Source organism: Ambystoma mexicanum, chromosome 3q, assembly GCF_040938575.1.
Source record: "Ambystoma mexicanum isolate Mex_15411 chromosome 3q, UKY_AmexF1_1, whole genome shotgun sequence".
NCBI lineage: Eukaryota > Metazoa > Chordata > Amphibia > Caudata > Ambystomatidae > Ambystoma > Ambystoma mexicanum.
In genome coordinates this window covers 574,053,233-574,076,588 of record NC_090926.1, presented here as the reverse complement: position 1 = coordinate 574,076,588, position 23,356 = coordinate 574,053,233, and positions in this window count along the sequence as shown.

Sequence of the window (23,356 nt, the reverse complement as noted above, 5' to 3'; positions counted from 1 at the left end):
CTTCAAATCAGGGATTGATCCTGAAGGGACACAAGGACCGCACCACAGAACAGCACCTAGGCTGGGAGGTTATCCAGGAAGGGAAGTTACCCAGGAGCACCAAAAGAGCCCAGTGAAGAAGTGCATTGTGGGACATGCAGTGCAAAATGTACTCATTAATGCAAAAGAAACCGAACTGTGTTGAATAACAATTGAAACTTGCAAATTAACTGTAGGAAGAGAAAAGGAAAGCCAGCCCACAAGACTCTAACACCACTTGGGTGTGTAGCGAGAAACTCTTGTGTCTTTCCACCTCCAGTGAAACTACAGATACCAGAAGGCCGTAGAAGGTGATCATTCAGGAGGTCCGGCAAAAGCCCCGTACAGTCGAAAGCCTTTGACCTATGAACTGTGAAGTAAGACAAGTAGAGGTGCACTGTCCCGCCTGTCATTCGGAGTCCGAGGGAGAAACCAAAAGACACTATAAGACAGGAGAAGTACACTATCCCGATTGTGATTTGGGATCCGAGCCCGGCCGAGGGAGATCCAGGGGTGAGAAGTCATCACCAAAGTTCACTGAAAAGGAACTGTTTGAGTAATCAAGTAAAGGTGTGTGAGGGGTCAGTGCCCGGAAGAGGGGGAAAACCATCACCCAAATCATTTATAGAACAGAACTGTGTGTTTGTTTTGTTGACACTATCACATTGGGAAAGAAACTGTTCATTTGATTTGTTGAAATTGACTTTTGAGGGGTCAGCGCCCGGAGGAGGGGGACTCAGGGGTGAAACCATCGGCCAAAGTGTCTGAGGGCTCAACGCCCAGAAGAGGGGGACCCAGGAGTAAAGCCACCATCCAAAAGCATTCGTGAAACAGAACTTTTGTGTTTGTTTGTTGGAACTATCAAGCCTTTGAGGGCAAGAGACTTATTATTGGAAACGAGACTTGGCCATCGACGGCCCTGATAGTTGATCTTATCAAAAAACAAGAGCCATGCCCCTCTATGTGTTTGTCTCATCCAGCATGTGCGTCGATTCCTCCATGTCGTATATGGCGTGAGCTTTCGTGACCCATTTCTTTTCCATGGGGGCTGCCCTTCTCTTCCAGCCCTGGGCTATGCAGCTTCTTGCGGCCACCAACAGGGTGTGAATCATGTGTCCCTCCCCCTCCCCTTTGCTTTCTTCCTCCTCTACTGCAAACAGCAACTTCAGGGGGGACATTTCCCTTCGTCTCCCATCCACCCCCTCCAACCACCCCAAGACTGACTGCCAGTATTGCTGAATGTAGGGACATTCCCACCACATATTGTAATACGTATTATGCGGCTGTTTACACTTCCAGCATTTTGACTCCACGCCTGGGTACATTTTGGCTAGGGAATCGGGGCATAGTGCCAGTGGTGAATGAGCTTCAACGCCTGCATTCTGTATTGTGGGGACAGAGTGGATCCCTTTAGCACTCTACATATCCTGCCCCATAATCTATCCGAGATGTCTCAGCAAAACCTGTTTTTTGATTGATTGGTGGCTAATCTCTTGTGTTGTGATGCAAGATGTCCAGCTCCAGTGAAAAGGAAAGTGCTCAAGTCAGCCAAAAAAGAATTCAACCCATCATTGGGCAAACTTTATAACAGGCTCTGGGAGCCAGTTTGGGACATGGAGCCCACCAGCTGTCCATCATGGAGGACTGGCTGAAGTTCTCCAAAGGTATGGAAGAACTAATGGGAGCAAGTGGACAGGGGAGAAAGGGGGAAGAAAGAAAGCCTGTAAGGCCAGAGAGGCCAGGACCCCCCCCCCGGGACGCCACAAAAAAGAAAGGGAAAGAGAAAGATAGTGAGCTCTAGAGCAAAAGAGAGCATATGGCAAGACGCACCCTCAGAAAGTTCAGAGGAGTACGAAGAAGACGATAGCCAGAGTCAGTCATCAGATAAGGAGTTGAAGTAATATCCTCTGATGAAGAGGAGCGAAAAAGAGCTTCCAAGAAAAAGAAGGTAGATGACAAGGAAGACGGAACCGGGGACGATTTTGACCCAGACGCCTTGATTCACCCACGTTCTTCGTAGTGGGAACAGCTGGCAAGAATAGTGGCATACCTAAAACAAAAAGCCTCCAAGGACACCATCTTGGTGAAGGAGGCTAGGAATAAGCTACGGGCGGAATGCCCAAGACCACATCTGCCTGAGGGGATAGCAGAGACCCCAGACATCGATGACCGGATGTTCATGTTCATGGGAAGATATGTGAAAGACATCAAGAAAGGCTTAGACAGGTTGTGGCGCTCATGCCAGGACAAGATGATCGAGGCACTGGCAAAGATTATGGAAATGGCAGATGAGGCGAAAGACAAAAAGAAGCCAAAGACCCTGCGATACTGTCTGGATGGGCTCAGAGAGCGATTTGTTTACTGGGCAAAGGTAATAGCACAATTATGGCAGAGAGGAGGAGGTTGATTCTAGTAAAGATCGACCCGAAGCTCAGTTAACTGGGTACATCAGATGCTGCTGCAACAGCCAAAGGGAAACCTTTTGAAGACTCTTTCATAAAGGAGTTGACAAAATTTGCAAATTCTTATGCAGCAATAGACAAAGCTCAAGCATCCTTAAAGAGGTTGTTCGGCAAACAGGTTTTTGGCTGGGCTGGAAGAGGCAGGGGCCGCTCTACCAGCCGCTACTCATTCAATAGGCCCTACAGTGACAGATACTAATGGAAACAAGACGAGTGAAAGCCCAACCCGTTCATCCCTTCGAGAGGAAGAGGGAGAGGTTGGAGACGAGCAGAAAACCAACACCAAGCTAACACAGGTGAGAAAACACAGTTCAAGGTTTTCATATAGACTGGCACACCTTACCAAGTCAAGAGAGCTAGCCAAACGTGCTAGTACAGAGCGTAGCGGACAAAGCTCTATTACATACATAATTAAGAGGGCTGGTTCTGAAAGTATCCATACTACAAGCATCCAATGCGACAGGAAGCTTCATAAGCAACATGTTTTTGGTGAAAGGGCGTCACAAACTAAGACTGATTAACTTACATTTAAGGGAGTTAAACAGTGTTGGGTTATACAGACACTTCAAGGTGGAGGGCATACACCTCCTGAGAGACTTCTTACAGCAAGGCGACTAGCTAGTCAGAATAGACTTCAATGATGCATATCTGACAATTCCCATTGCTGCAGAACAACGGAAATTTCTAAGATTCACATGGAAGGGTCAGATAAGGGAATTCACATGCCTACTCTTTGGGCTGGCGTCAGCCCTGTGGTGTTTCACAAAAGTGATGAAACCAGTAGTAATTTTTCCGAGAGAACAAGGGACCTGACTGATCATTTATCTGGACGACATATGCTTAATGTGTTATGACAGGTTTCTGATCAAGGAACAGGTAGACACCACTATAGATATTCTGCTCCAACTGGGTTTCCTGGTGAATTGGAAGAAATCTGTCCTACAGCCAGAGCAGAACATGGAGTTTCAGGGCTTCAGGATAGATACGGTGAAAGGGACACTGAGTCTTCCCTTGAACAAGGTGAACAACACCAAAAAAGAGATAGGGAGTACGCTAGCGAAAGAAATAATGTTGTTACGAGAGATAGCGAGACTGGTGGGACGCCTGGCATCATCAACACCAGCGATTTTCCCAGTACCGGTACAACACAGAGCCTTCCAAAGATTAAAGATACAACATCTAAGGAGGGGTGTTTCTTACAAAGAATACCCCTATCGCAAGATGCGAGAGCGGAGCTGGAGTGGTGGCTTCAGCACGTGGATGCATGGAATGGAAGGGCAATATTTAGTTCTGGTGATAGAGTCCGATGTCAGCAGGTGGGGCTGGGGAGCCTGGTGTGGAGATCTGTCGACAGGGGGCAGATGGTCAGAGGAGGAACTGAATCTTCACATAAACTTTCTGGAGCTCCTAGTGGGTTCATTCGCAGTGAAATGCTGGACGCAGGAGAGAGCACGTTGCTGTGTTCTCCTCAAGATGGACAACGTATTCGCAGTTCGTTACATAAACAGACTGGCAGGCAAAGGAATTTTGGCACCTCTGTCTGCAGAGGGAAGTGTCAGTGACGGCGGAATATCTTCTGGGCCGTCAGAACGAACTGGCAGACTGGAACTCCCGATTCCTCAGAGATGCCAGCGATTGTAAGCTAGACGAAAGTGTTCCAAAAATTGATGACGAGATGGGGTCCATGCTGGACAGACCTATTTGCGGCGAGATTCAACAGACAAATTGGTTGGTTCTTCAGTTGGAGACCAGACCCAGAAGCTGAAGCGATAGATGCATTCCTGCAGAATTGGGGTCCGAGCACAAAATATGAAATCCCACCATTCGCAATGTTAGCGAGAATGCTGGCGCAAGCGAGGAGGCAGCAAGTGTCCATGATTTTTATCATTCAGGACTGGAGAGGTCAAGCATGGTTCCCAGTTTTGTTAGAGATGTCCCACGACAATCCGATAGCTCTACCAAGATTCAAGCTAATAATAGTGAGGGACCGCTCAGGGGGGGCAGTCACCAGCTAGTGACGACAGGCAGCCTCAACTTCATTGCGTGGGCAATTTCAAGGGATGCTTGTCTAGGCCAGGACTATCAGACGAGACTGAACATACCAAGGAATCCTGGGCGCCAGGGACCAAGAAGTCATACAGGTCAGCTTGGTCAACATGGCATAGTTGGTGCGTGGAAAGGAACGTACATCGCTCTGGAACAGATGTAGTACACATAGCCAATTTCCTAGCACAACTGGCGGCTCAGGGCAAAGCATTTAGGACCATTAACACAGCCCATTCAGCAATATCAGCAGGACACCCAAAGATAGGAGGGCTGTCAGTTGAAGAACATCTGTTAATATGCAGACTACTGAGGGGTGTTAGATTAATCAGACCACTGATGGAAAAATTGGACCAAGCGTGGGACGTAGATAAGGTCCAAAGAATGTTCACATCATGGCCAGACAACAGTGATTAAACGAGGAAAGCTTTAGCCGCAAAAGTGGCTATGCTTTTATGCTTTTTAAAAAAAGATTATATTGATTTTTACATAACACCAACCCTTCAACAACACTCCCTCCCCCACTCCACCTTCCCCTCCCTACTTAATATCGTTGTAGTGGTTGCATTTCTTCTTAGCCCAGTATGTTCGACACATAGTTAAGAAGCCCATAGTTGTCCAAAATCTACAGCTTATGGGTGTCCTTTTTGTAACAATGTGTCCCCGTACAGGGAAGAGGTATTGGGTCCACAGACTTTCGCGTGCTCCCACGGGTGCTTTAGGTGCCTTGAGTTTCCCAGTGCCCCAAAACGGATTGCATCCTTTTATGCTTATTGTCATGCAAGAGAGTATCGGATGTGAGAGAGTTAGAAGTCAATAGGAAATCTTTATCCCTGCGGGGGATAACTTTTCACATCACGAGAAGAACAAAAACCAACTGGAGATCTGTATCATATGAATCTTTCCCAGACCACCTTAAGTTATCTCCAGTGAGATGTATATTGGTGTACGAAAGTATGATAAGAGACCTTCGACCCAGCGGTGTAACGCAATTACTCATTGTGCTAAGAAAAATCTCCGGGGCAGTTGACTCTGCTACCCTGGCAAGATGGGTCAGATGAGATTTGACTTGCGTGAAGAAAACCACAATACCGTGCGTATGCACATGCGCATTCGGCAGCTCTGCCAACATATACAGATGATCTCCCACCGAAATCTGAAGCCGTGCGCCCAGTAAACAATACCGCACACACCACAACTACTATGACCAGCTGCCCTTTCAGCACGGCGGCCTCCTCCACTCTCTGCACAAACAATCCAGGAGGATTCTCATGCCTTTACAAAGTTCACAATTCATGCAGTGCGTGCACTACATGCACGTTGCTGGCATGCCAAGATTTCAAGCAGTGCCTGCCTTCAGTGCCCTCATGCTTTCCCCATTCCATGATTGAGCCCCAGAGAACAGCAGGCAGCACGCCCTCCCACAAAGATTCTAAAGACACATCTCCTTTTGGCAATAAATCAGCCTCAACCATAGCCCAAGCAACCCTCACCAGGAACTCACGCCTCAGGTCATGCACTATACTCTTCTCTGATGAGGCTCCTACTGCTGCCCTCTTGTCAGAAACAACCCCTTTACTAAGTAAGCCTATCACTATGATACCACCACTCATGAGCACCCATCTTGCACATAAATGCCACCAAACAGCCAATATTCAGTACCAAGATGCTGCTCCCAAACACGCACCCAGCAGAATCTCACCCCCCTGTTAGGATGTGCAGTGTTTCCAATGTTTACCTGTTAAACCATGAGTGTATAATATTTCCTTCACTATGTCTATTGTCACTTAGATACTATAGAACATAGAACTGCATCTTATGTAGCAGGGTTCCAAGGAGAGCCAGTGAAGAATCAGGGCCTTAGTGGGAAGATTGTACTCCTCCTGCTGGGGGTTGTCTTATGTCATCAACTTGCAAATAAAAGGTTCTTTACCTTTAAACTACTGGTTATGTGAAAGCCTCCCTTTGTACATAACATTTGGCGACGAGGATTTTGACTGGGACCCGGAGGACGACCCCCAGCGCCTTTTCTACAGATCTAGTGTGCTGGCTGTGGAGCGGAGCCAGCCTGACTTGCCTGAGGGAGGGCCTTTTTCAGTGGATTATTGACGGCCTGACATCCAGTGTGTGGCATCCACCGGAGGGACATTGCTAGCGCCAGAGGAAAACCCCTGGAGGCTCCGTGGTCTGTGGGAGCTGGAATTGGACCCCTGCAATTTTGTTGAACTTGTGGAGACCGGGCTGGCAAAGACACGGCTTTGGCACTTTTATAATTGGATTTTGGGTTGTGTGTTTTCTGAGCGGCCATTGGACACCCTGGCCCCACACTGAGCAAGGTTGAGAAAGGAGTCGCCGCCGATGACCCTGGTGAGGCGCTCCAGGGTGAGTACATAACCAAGCAGCTATCTTTTAATTAGTGTCACCTACCTGATTGGGTGGGAGCTCTATTGGTTAAACCAGAATTGCAAGCTTGTTATTCTATTTTGCAACTTTGAGACATGGCAAATGTGCCTGCTCCTGTGTTTTTTCTGGCAGTGCCAGGTGAACCCAGGGTTAGATGGGAAGACTGGAAGGAAGGATTCAGCAAATATGCCTTAGCAGTGTTTGGTGCCAACTACTCCAATGAGCGCAAGGAGGCATTGCTATTTCACTGTTTGGGAACTGCAGGCCAAGAGGTCTTAAAGAGATTGCCGGAGCCTTCTGACATTTTGGATGCTGGTCCATATGAAAGGACATTAGCCAAACTGGACAGGCATTTTAGAGTGGAGGAGAACATTATATTGGAAAGATATAAATTTGCCACGAGAGAGCAGAAGAATGGGGAAAGTATCGAGGATTTTGTCACGGCTTTAAGGGGCTTAGCAGTGAAATGCAAATTCACTCACTGTCAGGATGAGCACTTGAGAGACCAGCTAATGATTAAATGTTCCAATGACAGTATTAGGAAAGAACTATGGAAAGAGAGGAACCCCACTTTGGATCGAGCAATTGAGATAGCGAAAATGGTGGAACACACAGATAAGTGCATTGAAGTTCTTCAATCGGATACTGTGAACAATGGTAAACCCAAGTTGGATGAGAGTCAGGGTTCAGTGCTGAAGGTGTCAAAGGTTGTTCAGAGGCAGAGTACGTGGAATCCAAGACGCGCCTCGCAGAATGCTAAAAGGAGCGAAGAAAACAGACCGGCAACTGGCAGAGGATGGCGTCAATGGGTTCCTGCAAAAGATAGCAGAGGGATTCCCAAAGACATGAATTCTTTCAAGATGGTTAGGGATTCAGGACAATCCAGAGGTTTTCCAGGGAGAAGATGCTTTAGATGTGGAAGCTTGTCGCATATAGCCTCTGATAAGGATTGCTTTGCTATTCATATCATATGCAATGAGTGTGGTGTGAGAGGGCACATTGCCCGATGTTGTAGAAATTTTAATGCTGGGTCAAATCAAGTGCATGAAATAAGTGCAAGTTATGAAGATGAGTCATATTGTGAGGATGGCAGAGAAGTGGTATTTACAGTGAATGCTGTCAATGGCAGAGTGAAAATGCAGAAACCTTATGCTGAGGTTGTAATTCGAGGCGTACCCGTACGCATGCTAATGGATAGTGGTGCTGACTACACCTTGATAAGTGCGGAAGTGTGGAGGAACAAATTCGATAGTTGTACTCTGTGGGAAAATACTGTTAAAGCAAATGCTTATGGAGATGTTCCCATAGATATTATAGGTTGCTTTGATGCTGAATTACAGTTTAAGGACAGGAAGGCCAAAGGTTGTGTGTATGTTACCAACAGAGGGGGTGAATTGTTGTCATGGAGTGATCAAGCTGAATTGAAGATAAGGCTTGGGGCAAGTCATCCCGAGCAGGTAATGTCTGTTGCGGGAGGAGAGCCCACAGAGATACAAACCACGTTATCTGGGAAATTGGGGTGTCTCAAGGGCTTTGTACATGTAATTCGCCTAAAGAAAGGAGCTGTCCCTAAGATTGCAAAACTGCGAACTATTCCTCTTGCTCTTAGAGGAGATGTAGAGGAAGAACTCAAGAGAATGGAAAGAGATGGTGTCATTGAAAAGATAGAAGCATCTGAATGGGTCAGTCCTATAGTTGTAGTCAGAAAAGGCAATGGGTCTTTGAGGCTCTGTATAGATCTTAGACATCTAAACAGCATGGTTGTGGCAGACAGGTTTCCTCTTCCCCGAATAGATGATCTGATGGTGGGAGTAGCTGGGTCAAAAGTGTTCTCCATACTAGATCTTAAATCGGCCTACCATCAGGTTGAATTGCACCCTAATTCCAGGGATCTCACCGCCTTCATCACCCCGATTGGATTGTTCAGGTGTGTTCGCATGCCATTTGGTTTGGTCTCAGCCGCAAGTGTGTTTCAGAGTATTATGCATAAATTACTTGGGGGTGAAAAAGGGGTGATGTGTTATCAGGATGATGTTCTTGTATGTGGGAGCGATGAGAAGGAGCATGATGTTCGTTTGAAAAGAGTTTTGGATATTTTGAAGGAGGCAGGCCTCACCGTTGCCTTGGAAAAATGTACTTTTAAAGCCAACAAAGTGGTGTACCTGGGTCATGAGATCACTGGGGAAGGGGTTAGACCCAAGGAGGAGGCTATTGAGGCCATAAAAAGAATGGAGGAGCCTAAGTCTAAAGGGGACATACTATCATTTTTGGGACTGGTGGAGTTTTACGGCAAATTTGTCAAGGGGTTAGCAGAAATGTCGAGGAATATGAGATTTCTCACTCGCAAGGGAGTCGTTTTTAAATGGTGTGACCGGTGCAAGAAAGAATTTTTGATGATAAAAGAGGCTATTGTCAATGCTCCCATTTTGAAAATATTTGAGGAAAGTAAACCCACATTGCTTTTTGTTGATGCCAGTGATTATGGTGTTGGGGCTGTTCTGATGCAGGAGGATCAGACAGGTTTACAGACTGTGGCTTTTGCGTCCAGGTCTTTGAAGGGCCCAGAATCTAGATATTCAGTTATTGAGAAGGAGGCTCTAGCATGCGTTTGGGGTGTCGAGAAATTTAAAAGATTCTTGTGGGGGAGGAGTTTCACCATTTGCACTGACCATAAACCCTTGGTTGGAATTTTTACGAAAGGTGGTTTGGAGGGAGTGTCAAGACGCATTATGAAATGGGTCACGGCATTGCAAGGGTTACAGTATACCATGCTCCACGTAAAGGGGGAGGTTAATGTGGTTGCAGACGCCTTGTCTAGATCTGTCCAGAGGGAAATTTCTGACGATAGTGACTTTACAAGTTCAGAGGAGAGTGCAGAAATATTCCAGGTGCATGAAACATTAAAGAAAAGTGAGTGGGATGTGTCTTGCACGGAGGATGTTGTATATCAAGGAGTACTTGCTCTGGTTGCAGAAGGTAAAATTAAGAGCCACAGGGGCGAGATGAATGGTTTTGCCAAAGTGAGGGAGGAGCTATGGATTCAGGATGGTTATTTATACAAGGGTCACCAGATGGTTGTGCCAGTCGGTATGAGGAAGTCTGTCTTGGAGTTGGCCCATGTTGGGCATTTAGGTCTGGCCAGGACGAAGGGACTTGTGAGGTCTGAATTTTGGTGGCCTGGTATCGACAAGGACATAGAGGAACAAGTCAAAGACTGTGTGGAATGTATTGAGGGAAACAAAGGCTTGAAAGTGCAAAAAGTTCCCATGGTAGTGAGGGAGTCCCCGCGTGTCCCTTGGGACGAAATTGCGTTGGATCTCCTCTGTCCATTTAATATTGGTGGTGGCAGAGATAGCTACCTATTAGTAGTCATGGATTTATTATCACAATGGCCGGAGGTATGTGTACTCAAGGACATATCCAGTAGTAGTATAATCAGATTTTTGGAACAACTGTTTTGGAGAGAAGGGTTTCCAAGAAAGTGTTTGTCTGACAATGGGACCCAACTTGTTTCCAGAGAGTTTAAAGAATTCTTAGAGAATCGTGGGATTGAGCAGGTGAATACTTCTTTATATCATCCCCAGAGTAATGGGTGTGTGGAACGATTTAATAGGACTCTGATGGAGGCTATTAGGATAGCGGTGGCTACTGGAGGAGATTGGGTGAGAACAGTGATGGAACGCACGTTCCAGTATAGGCTAACTACCCATAGTGTCACAGGCGTGAGTCCATTTGAGATCTTGAGAGGAAGAAAACCAAATACTCATTTATGTCCAGGTTGGATGAGCAAATCAAAAATGGTGGATGTGGATCTAGAGAGTGTAAAAAGGAGAATTTTTGAAGCTGGAGTTAGATCCAAGGAGAGGTATGATCAGAAGAATTGTTGTAGGGAACTCAAGGTCAAAGAGGGTGATTGGATTAAAGTGAAGCTCCCCACCAAAGTTCGTAAAGGAGCCTCGTTGTTTTCTGAACCCAAGCAAGTTGTGAAAGACTTGGGTTCGTCAGTGTTGGTCAAAGGAGGAGCTATTTGGAATAAGGAAAGGGTGGCTTTTCCGTTTCAATGTTAATTTGTCTTCAGTTAGTTGGAGACAGGGACTTTCTTGTGACTCTACCTAATCAACCACTAGATGTCATATATCTATGCTCTTGATTTGTGCCAGGACTTGCAGCGCATCCAATGTTTTACCTGTTAAACCACGAGTGTATAATATTTATTTTACAGGTTTCAATTTCAGTTGTTCAATATGTGTTTTACAGGTTTCAATTTTAGTGGGTCCTCACCCACACAGTTACTTGTTATGTTTAAGGAGGAGAGGTGTTAGGATGTGCAGTGTTTCCAATGTTTACCTGTTAAACCATGAGTGTATAATATTTCCTTCACTATGTCTATTGTCACTTAGATACTATAGAACATAGAACTGCATCTTATGTAGCAGGGTTCCAAGGAGAGCCAGTGAAGAATCAGGGCCTTAGTGGGAAGATTGTACTCCTCCTGCTGGGGGTCGTCTTATGTCATCAACTTGCAAATAAAAGGTTCTTTACCTTTAAACTACTGGTTATGTGAAAGCCTCCCTTTGTACATAACACCCCCTCACTACGTCCAACACATCACCAATGCATAGCTCACAGCCAACAGAAGCCCTGCTGTAAATACTCACTTAAAGCCTCAGTTCATCCCCTTAACCACCCTGCTCTTCAACATCAGACACCAAACATCTCAACTCCTCCTCCTATCACTGGCAAGGATTTCACCACAGTTGCCAACAAAACCAAACATCACCTACACAACAGACACCTCCCCACTTCACCTTCTAACCTCTCAGACTCAAGCTTCCTCCTCGGATCAAGGATCTGTCACCTTGCCCAATGGCCCACAGCCCTTCTTGACATGCGCCATGATTAACGCTCGATCACTTCCGGCAAACGCACTCGATATACATGACCTCATCACAAAAAACAACCTTGACACACTAGCCATCACTGAGAGTTGGCTTCATGAAGCTTCTGGGCCGGCCCTAGCCTTAACCCTACCGATAGGATACACTATCCAACGGAACGACAAACCCACCTCCAGGGGGGGCAGAGTTGCTATGATTGCGAAAGACTCCATCCCCCTTAGACAAGTTCACACATCCATGGATGGGAACACAGCCCTTCTCACACTCAAATTCTAACCATCCCCTACCTGCACTATCACCATTCACCTTATCCATTGCACTCCCAAACCTTGAGAAAAACATACTTCATATCCTCCAGGATAACCTCAAAGCTTCCTCAAAAATAATCCTACTAGGTGACCTCAACCTGGGCCTTCATGACCCGAATGACCTACCTTCCAAATCATTATCTGACGCACTCAACACACTCGGCTTCACTCAATGCATCACCAATCCCACACACAAAACAAAGGCTGCATACTGTTATGGATCGCGGATCACAACTGCCAAATCACCACCAGTGCCAACACACCCTGCCCTTGGTCAGACAACCATATTATCAATTTTTCCATCACACAGCCAAACAAACCAATAGCTCTACCTAATCCACTTCCTCCTGCTGTCTCTAGGAGCTCTCGGAAGCTCACCAGGGACACTATCCTACCCTTGATCAACACTCCCGGCCTTCAGGTTCCCTTCGCCTCGAACCTCACCTCACTCGTGGACACCTACTCTTCAATCCTCTCTAAGGCAGTGAACACCCTAGCCCCCCTAAAACCACACACACCGAAAGATGGTCAGACATTCCAACTCATGGTTTACCCCTGACCTACTAGAATTACACACCCTGAAACGACAAGCTCAGTTAACCTGGATAAAAGATCCCACCATCGCTGCAAAACAGGACTTCACCAAAGCCTCCAAATAATATAAGTCAGCTATAATCACAGCTAAATCCAACTCCTTCAACACGAGAATCAGCAATGCTAAGTCTGATGCAAAAGAAATATTCACCATTTACATAGAACTTGAATCCCCTACTGCTCCTCCCACAACCATCATTAAAGACAAGATCTGGTGCTCTAGCATCCAAGAGGCACTCCTAGGCAAAATTGACACCTTGAATAAGAAAATATTATCTCAACAAGCAACATTAAACATAGTACCCATTACCTATAGTACCAATTGGTCGCCTCCAGCCCTACTTCCTCCACCACTCAGTTCTTCTTCAGAGACCTCTCCGAAACTGATGTCGCCAAACTGATTAATAGTCTAAAACCTTCAAAATGTAAAGGCGATATATGCCCTGCACCCCTAGTCAAAGACTGTGCCGACATTCTAACCCCCATTATCACAGCTATCATAAACACCCCCTCCACTCAAAGCACTGTTCCAGCCAGCCTCAAAGAAGCATGGGTACTCCGTCTGCTGAAAAAGCATCCCTTGACCCAGCTAGCCCCACAAACTACAGGCCAATCACCAGTGTCCCCTTCCTCCTAAAAATGTTGGATCGAGCTGCCTACCTACAAGTACAGCAGTTCCTGGAGGACAATCACATCCTAGGGATATGTAAATCCGTATTCCGCCCAGGCAGGACACAGAATCTGCCCTGCTCGATCTAAAAAACCAATTAGACGAGATCTGGGACAAAGGCAAGTCTGCACTCCTCCTCCTCCTAGACTTATCTGCGGCATTCGACTTGGTCAACCACCAGATCCTCTGCCACTACCTCACCACCCACGCTCATTTCTCACCCTCAGTCATTGCCTGGATAGCATCTTTACTCAATGGAAGAGCGATGAGAGTCTTCTCAGAGACCACCATCATATCTCAATCTCCCATCATCTCTGGTGTGCCACAAGGATCTTGCATCGCCCCTATGCTATACAATATTTTTACCAGGCCCCTTTTCCACTTTTTAGATTCACTCGGCATAGCATACACTAACAATGCCGGTGACACACAAATCTTGATCCCCCTCTCAGACAACTACATTGAAGACTCTAACACCCTCAACACAATCTATTCCACAATTCAGATCTGGATGGCAGCAAATCACCTCTACCTCAACAGTGACAAGACAGAAATCCTGATTGTTGGCTCCCCAAGCCCCCTATAGACACCCAATAATCAATATACAGCCTTCACAATCGACAATTGCTCGATTCCTGTCTCTAACACGGTAAAGACCCTAGGAGTCTACCTAGACGCATCACTCACCATGACTAGACAAGTAAGTGGCATTGCCTCTTCGGCAGCCTACGCTACCAAGGTCCTTAATGCAGCCAGACCCTTCCTCTCTAAGAACAACTGCCTAGCCATTGCCCATGCAATCATAGGATCAAAGATTGATTATTGAAATGTCCTATTAAATGGCACCTCTTCCAGAAACATACTCAAACTTCAAGTAATCCAGAACAACGCAAGTAGAGCTGCCCTTAACACCCAGTATTACTCTGGGATAGCGTCAACCCAGACTAGTCCTGGTTGCGCTACCCCACAACCTAGCAACTGCATTATTTGCACCTGTGCTGCCCCTTTGCAAACTGAACAACTGCATTATTTGTACCTGTGCTGCCCCTTTGCAAACTGAACTAGCAACAGCGTTATTTGTACCTGTGCTGCCCATTGCAAACTGAACTAGCAACTGCATTATTTGTACCTGTGCTGCCCCATTGCAAACTGAATTAGCCTAACCTAGCATCTGTATTATTTGTACCTGTGCTGCCCCTTTGCAAACTGAACTAGCAACTGCAATATTTGTACCTGTGCTGCCCCATTGCAAACTGAATTAGCCAACCTCGCAACTGCATTATTTGTAACTGTGCTGCCCCTTTGCAAACTGAACTAGTCTAACCTAGCAACTGCATTATTTGTACCTGTGCTGCCCCTTTGCAAACTGAATTAGCCAACATAGCAACTGCATTATTTGTACCTGTGCCGCCCCACTGCAAACTGAATTAGCCAACCTAGCAACTGCATTATTTGTACCTGTGCTGCCCCTTTGCAAACTGAATTGGCCAACCTAGCAACTGCATTATTTGTACTTGAGTCGCCCCACTGCAAAATGAATTAGCCAACCTAGCAACTGCATTATTTGTACCTGTGCTGCCCCTTTGCAAACTGAATTAGCCAACCTAGAAACTGCATTATTTGTACTTGAGTCGCCCCAATGCAAATGGAATTAGCCCAGCCTAGCAACTGTATTACTTGTACTTCTGCTGCTCCACTGTAAACCAAATTAGCCAGACCCAGCATCTGTACTGCTGCCCCTCGGCAAAATTGAATTAACCCTACTTAGTAATTATATTACTTGAGATCGCCCAAGCTAGACTACAAGACTGCATTGTACCGCCCCATAGCTAAACTGAACTAGCCCATCTTAATAACTATACCGCCTGCAGACCAGCTTACCCCAGTAACTACTACACCACTCTAGTTGCACGCAAACTCTTGTGTACCTGAAGCACCTAATTAACTACCTATGGTCGTGCTCGCCAATGCTGTCAGGCTGTCATCCTGCTTATTGACCTATTATCTATTACATTACCTATGTGCCTGCAAGTACTCCCTAAACACTATGGACAACCACAGACACAGTAGCCTTCTAGACTGCAAACAAACCTCAACCATGGCTACTATACTGCCACTCTCAGCCAACATCAAACCCAATGTCTTCCTACCAGACTTCAAACAAACCATCACTAAACCCATTACCAACACTCTCCTCCAAGGACAAACCTTCACACCTGAACAATGGATAAACATATTCGCACATAAACCTACACCCAATATACCGTGCCCCACTACTACTAGAAATGCTAAATTAGGCTATAGACTTATCAAAAGACATCTCAAATTCACACCCAATCCCACAACAACAAATCACTACAAAACTAACCAGAACATGGCCATCACCAAAGCAGACCAGAATAAGGCCAAGACTGCAAGCAACCTACTGCCTAGTCCTAGTACTCCAGCCAAAAACATCAACCGCCAATCAGATCAGACTAATCCTACCACCACACTGAAAGGATGTCTCATTAATGCCAGATCACTAACAGCCCACGTGCTCGATATTAATGACCTCATAATAACCAACAACCTTGACCTCCTAACCATCACAGAGATGTGGCTCCACTCCGCCCCAGGTCCCCTCCTATCACTGGCCATCCCAAACCAATACACTATTATTAGGAAAGACAGAGATTCCTCTAAAGGTGGTGGCGTCGCTATCATCGCCAAATCCGCTCTTGGCATCAGACAGGTTCCAAGCCAAACACTCCTATCTGCTGAACACCTAACAGTCAAATTGCCTTTATCACCCTCGCAAACCGTCACATCCCACCTGATTTACAGACCATCAGGCCCACTATCTTCCTTTGAAGAAGATTTATCACTCCTAATAACCAACAAGGCTAAACGAAACTCACAAACTGTCACGCGCCTGCCTTCATGGCGCTTGTGGCATTCCTGGAGTCTTCGCCGCCATTGACTTTCACTTTACATTTCTTACGTTTTCTACTTGCTGTGCTCTAGCTTTTGAGGACGAGTGCTGGCTTTCCCTTCATAGCCCCACCTTCCTTTCCAGGCTTCGCGTTGCAACCCCACTGTGTTTTGCTTTCGCTTTGGGTCCGATGCTAGCAAGTGTTTTTCCTCTTGTGGCTGCTGCTGCCTACTCCCTGTCTTCCTTTCTACTTGGTTCCTTCTTGTCTTTCTTGCCCTTCCTCCGGTCTTAGCCGGTCTTCATCATCCTTGCTTCCAGCCAGTGTTCGCTGCAGTATACGTTTGGTACAGCAGTTCTTTTTCTCTCTGACTTTGTTTTCTTTGCCTTTCTCCTCTTACCTTTCTGCTTTCTGGTGTTCGCCTGGGCACTGTTCCTCTTTTAGCGGTCCTTCCTTTTCTGTTCCGCTAGTTTTCCTGCCCCTTCTTTGTCCAGGTCTTTTCTCTACCACGGCTCTCCGGGATATTCTTTCTTTTTCTTGTTTCTTGTGCGCTTGCACGCTTACTTGTACCGCATCTGCCTGTCCTTTATCTTTAGGCTCTCTGCCTCTCTGGAACATCTACCTGAGGTGTGTTTTGCTCTTTGAAGCTTCCGAATTCCTTGGGCTTCTCCAGAATCACCTTACCTGCATCTTCGAACTCCAATTCCCAGAATCCATCTACTTCACCATCTACAATCTAGCAACTGGAGACGTACAAGAGTTTTTTTTAGCCTTTGCCTTTTTCCTCTTTTCCAAGGCGCTCGCGGGCGGGGGTCCTCTGTCAGCTGTACTTGTATGGTGACATTGTGGCTTCCATCCGAGGGAGGCTGTATCTCTTCCAAAAGAAGAGGGTATCACGAAGAAGAAAAGAAAGAAAACCTTCATTGGCTTCGGAGGAATCGGGCGAGGAGAAGGTGGAAGGGGTACCGATTGGGCAAAGTGAATCTACAGAGAAAATTTCTGACAGTTTGCAACGCCCGAACACTACCAGTACGGCTACTGCAGAGCAGATTACAGAAATATTGAATGCCGTACAGGGTCTCTAACAGGAGGTTCAGACCGTGAAGGCAGATAACGCAACACTGCGGCAGATGGTTACAGCCCGTGACCAACCACGTGTGGAACTCCCACCTATGCCTCTAGCCTCAGGCAAATATGATGACAACCCAAGACGCTTTAAGGAGTTTATGGAAGCATGCATCATCCACTACACCTTTCGGCCTCATACATATGCTTCAGACCAAGCCCGAATAGGATTTCTGGTCTCTAATCTCATTGGCAATGCTCTGGCTTGGGCCATTCCGCTTGTTACCAGCGCCGGTCCCCTCTTGCAGGATTATGGGGGATTTACCGCCCAGTTTAAACAAGCTTTTGAAAAACAAGAATCTACACAAGTTGCCAGTGAAGAGCTACTCGATATCCGACAGGGGTCATCCTATCTACCCACATACATAACCCAGTTTAAGAGAATCGCTGCAGATGCGGGATGGCTTGAAACTGCTCAATATACCATTTTCAGACGAGGTCTGCGAGAAGAGCTTAAGGATGAGCTGGCACGAACCCCCAGGCCTATTGGGTTCTCAGAACTGTTGACGACCACCCTACAGATTGATTTTCGCTTATCTGAGCGAAGAACGGAAAGAACAAAAGGACGTGCCCCCATGCTTCTACCCGACATATCTACCCATCCTCCCTCCTCACCTCGTCTTTCAACGGAAGAGCCCATGCAGATAGGTTCCACCAAAGGCCCCCTGACTCCAGATGAGCGAAAGAGATGCAAGGAAAAAGGCCTATGTATGTACTGTGGCTCAGACCAGCATTTATTATGGGAATGTCCTGAAGTGCCTCCTCGTTGCCCAGGAAACAGGCGTCCTCGGAACTGATAGGGACAAGTTACTGAGGATTACTTCCAAGTCCCTATGTTTCAATCACAGTATCTTCTGCTGTTCCCACTGAAGACAACAGACTTATGGTGGTGGCTATAAAGCTTCTCGTGAAACAAGAACTGGTGGACACACTTGCACTCATTAACTGTGGTGCCACCGCCAACTTCATGGATATCCTGTGGGCCAACAAGATGGGAATTAACCGAGTGGAAAAGGAAGAAGACCAAAAAGTGGAGGGTGTTGATGGCACACCACTTAGATCTGGGTTGATTACCCATGCCACCATCATGATGGAAATTGACATTCTAAAACATACTGAGATCATCCAGTTGAACCTTATCAGAGAAGCCCATTTTCCGGTGATCCTGGGGGTGTCATGGCTTCGCAAACACAACCCGGTGATCGGCTGGTCTAAGAACGAAATCGCCTTCACTTCTGGGTTTTGTCGCAAGTCTTGCTCCGGTGGTACTGCCTATGAAACAGTAAAAGCCATAGAAGGGACAACAGCTTCTTCATCTGCCCTCAGAGTTCATCATATACCTACCGAATTGTGCAGATACAGCGAGGTCTTCTTGGAAAAGGTTCCCCAAGAACTACCACCACACCGACTGGAGGATTGCACCATAGACTTGGTACCCGATGCCTTGGTGCCATTTGGGTGCATGTTTTCACTCCGCCTCAAGGAGAAGGAGGAGCTCTGCAAGTACCTTGATTTAATCCTGCAAAACGGGTTGATACAACCCTCTCGCTCACCCGCTGGGGCCTCCCTATTCTTCGTTCCAAAGAAGGACACCTTGAGTTAATGCCATGTATTGACTACAGGGGTTTTAACCGAGTCACCATCAGGGATAGATATCCTATGCCGCTTATAAAAGACATCCTGGAGGCGGTCCAAGGAGCAGTGGTTTTCTCTAAACTTGACTTAAGACAAGCCTACCATCTGCTATGTGTTCGGGCGGGGGACGAATGGAAGACCGCTTGTCGTACCCTGTTCAGCCACTATGAATACAAGGTTATGCCTTTTGGTCTGGTGAACACACCCGCCATCTTTCAGTGGTTCATGGACCATATTTTGAGGCCGATTCATGGAATAATTAGCGCGGCGCAAGTGGGCAAAAACGTGCGAATCGCAGTGGAATAGCGAAAATCGCAGTGCAAGTGCGAAAATCGCACGAAAAGCAGCGCACATCGATTCATGGAAGGCCGTGCGCGAGAAAACCATCGGCTGTGCGATAAAAAAGTGCGCGGCGCACGTTGGCGCACAGGCCATCTAACTGCGTGCGCCAGGTCACAGCGAAAAATCGCACAGGCCACAGCGAAAATCGCACATAGCGCGGCGCACGCAACAAAAGTAGGCGGAACACGGGGCGTAACACTCGGAATGGGGAACAACTTGCCAAAACGTGGGCGTCACGGGGGAAGTACAGGGTACAAGTGCGCAGAACGCCCACACGCTCGCCTACAACACGTATTCATGGAATAGAATAGGGCAAAAAAGCGCACGCTCAAACCAGCGCACAGGCACAAACACGACCGCCACAAAAAAGCAGGCGGTAGCGTCTCTGCGCCTGGAAGAAATGTGCGCCAAAAGGTGCGCCAACAAATAGCACCTATATACAGCCATGATGAATGTCCTATACTGTGGCCCTCCAGGACAAATGGTGTGCAAAGGGGTACCCACAAACACGGACACCCGCTGACAAAAAATACGTGTGCGTGTATACCGGGGTGCGCGGGAAGTCTCACACGCGATTTCGGCAGGGTACGTGTATTTCAGGGGTGCGCGGGAAGTTCCACACGCGATTGGCCCAGTGTGAGCAGGGTACGTGTATTCCATGGGTGCGCGGGAAGTTCCACACGCGATTTCAGCAGGCTACATGTATTTCAGGGGTGCGCGGGAAGTTCCACACGCGATTTCAGCAGGGTATGTGTATTCCAGGGGTGCGCGGGAAGTTCCACACGCGATTTCAGCAGGGTACGTGTATTTCAGGGGTGTGCGGGAAGTTCCACACGCGATTGGCCCAGTGCGAACAGGGTACGTGTATTTCAGGGGTGCGCGGGAAGTTCCACACGCGATTTCAGCAGGGTACGTGTATTTCAGGGGTGCGCGGGAAGTTCCACACGCGATTTCAGCAGGGTATGTGTATTCCAGGGGTGCGCGGGAAGTTCCACACGCGATTTCAGCAGGGTACGTGTATTTCAGGGGTGCGCGGGAAGTTCCACACGCGATTGGCCCAGTGCGAGCAGGGTACGTGTATTTCAGGGGTGCGCGGGAAGTTCCACACGCGATTTCAGCAGGGTACGTGTATTTCAGGGGTGCGCGGGAAGTACCACACACGATTTGAGCAGGGTACGTGTATTTCAGGGGTGCGCGGGAAGTTCCACACGCGATTTCAGCAGGGTACGTGTATTTCAGGGGTGTGCGGAAAGTTCCACACGCGATTTCAGCAGGGTATGTGTATTTCAGGGGTTCTGGGGAGTACTACACGTGAATTGGCCGTGTGGGTCCTCCCAGGTGTACGCTCCACAACCTCCACAGCCCCTGCAGGCAGCCCACACCACGGGGGACTACCCTGCACCCCTGCTCATGTCCCGCAGACAGCCCATCCACCATGGGCATGCCCCCCAGCCAACCCACATGTCACCTTCCACTACTGATCAACAATGCATGTCTCCCACCACCCCCACCCCCCAGCAGTGCAGGGGCAGCCTCCACCAGGCCCCCACACATGTCTCCCACCACCCCCACCCCCCAGCCACCATGGGCAGCCCCCACCAGGCCCCCACTCATGTCTCCCACCACCCCCACCCCCCAGCCACCATGGGCAGCCCCCACCAGGCCCCCACTCATGTCTCCCACCACCCCCACCCCCCAGCAGTGCAGGGGCAGCCTCCACCAGGCCCCCACTCATGTCTCCCACCACCCCCACCCCACAGCCACCATGGGCAGCCCCCACCAGGCCCCCACTTATGTCTCCCACCACCCCCACCCCCCAGCAGTGCAGGGGCAGCCTCCACCAGGCCCCCACTCATGTCTACCACCACCCCCACCCCCCAGCCACCATGGGCAGCCCCCACCAGGCCCCCACTCATGTCTCCCACCACCCCCACCCCCCAGCAGTGAAGGGACAGCCTCCACCAGGCCCCCACTCATGTCTCCCACCACCCCCACCCCCCAGCCACCAGGGGCACCCTCCACCAGGCCCCCACTCATGTCTCCCACCACCCCCACCCCCCAGCCACCAGGGGCACCCTCCACCAGGCCCCCACTCATGTCTCCCACCACCCCCACCCCCCCAGCCACCAGGGGCACCCTCCACCGGGCCCCCACCCATGTCTCCCACCACCCACACCCCCCAGCAGTGCAGGGGCAGCCTCCACCAGGCCCCCACTCATGTCTCCCACCACCCCCACCCCCCAGCCACCAGGGGCACCCTCCACCAGGCCCCCACTCATGTCTCCCACCACCCCCACCCCCCAGCAGTGCAGGGGCAGCCTCCACCAGGCCCCCACTCATGTTGCCCACCACCCCACCCCCCAGCAGTGCAGGGGCACCCTCCACCAGGCCCCCACTCATGTCTCCCACCACCCCCACCCCCCACCATCCAGGGGCACCCTCCACCAGGCCCCCACTCGTGTCTCCCACCACCCCCACCCCCCAGCCACCAGGGGCACCCTCCACCAGGCCCCCACTCATGTCTCCCACCACCCCCACCCCCCAGCAGTGCAGGGGCACCCTCCACCAGGCCCCCACTCATGTCTCCCACCACCCCACCCCCCAGCAGTGCAGGGGCACCCTCCACCAGGCCCCCACTCATGTCTCCCACCACCCCCACCCCCCAGCAGTGCAGGGGCAGCACCACCAGGCCCCCACTCATGTCCCCCTGCACCCCCACCCCCCAGCATCCAGGGGCACCCTCCACCAGGCCCCCACTCATGTCTCCCACCACCCCCACCCCCCAGCAGTGCAGGGGCAGCCTCCACCAGGCCCCCACTCATGTCTACCACCACCCCCACCCTCCAGCCACCATGGGCAGCCCCCACCAGGCCCCCACTCATGTCTCCCACCACCCCCACCCCCCAGCCACCAGGGGCACCCTCCACCAGGCCCCCACTCATGTCTCCCACCACCCCCACCCCCCAGCAGTGCAGGGGCACCCTCCACCAGGCCCCCACTCATGTCTCCCACCACCCCACCCCCCCAGCAGTGCAGGGGCACCCTCCACCAGGCCCCCACTCATGTCTCCCACCACCCCCACCCCCCAGCAGTGCAGGGGCAGCACCACCAGGCCCCCACTCATGTCCCCCTGCACCCCCCCCAGCATCCAGGGGCACCCTCCACCAGGCCCCCACTCATGTCTCCCACCACCCCCACCCCCCAGCAGTGCAGGGGCAGCCTCCACCAGGCCCCCACTCATGTCTCCCACCACCCCCACCCCCCAGCCACCAGGGGCTCCCTCCACCAGGCCCCCACTCATGTCTCCCACCACCCCCACCCCCCAGCCACCAGGGGCACCCTCCACCAGGCCCCCACTCATGTCTCCCACCACCCCCACCCCCCAGCCACCAGGGGCACCCTCCACCAGGCCCCCACCCATGTCTCCCACCACCCCCACCCCCCAGCAGTGCAGGGGCAGCCTCCACCAGGCCCCCACTCATGTCTCCCACCACCCCCACCCCCCAGCCACCAGGGGCACCCTCCACCAGGCCCCCACTCATGTCTCCCACCACCCCCACCCCCCAGCAGTGCAGGGGCAGCCTCCACCAGGCCCCCACTCATGTCTCCCACCACCCCCACCCCCCACCATCCGGGGGCACCCTCCACCAGGCCCCCACTCATGTCTCCCACCACCCCCACCCCCCAGCCGCCAGGGGCACCCTCCACCAGGCCCCCACTCATGTCTCCCACCACCCCCACCCCCCAGCAGTGCAGGGGCACCCTCCACCAGGCCCCCACTCATGTCTCCCACCACCCCCACCCCCCAGCAGTGCAGGGGCAGCCTCCACCAGGCCCCCACTCATGTCTGCCACCCCCCCACCCCCCAGCCACCAGGGGCACCCTCCACCAGGCCCGCACTCAGGTCTCCCACCACCCCCACCCCCCAGCAGTGCAGGGGCAGCCT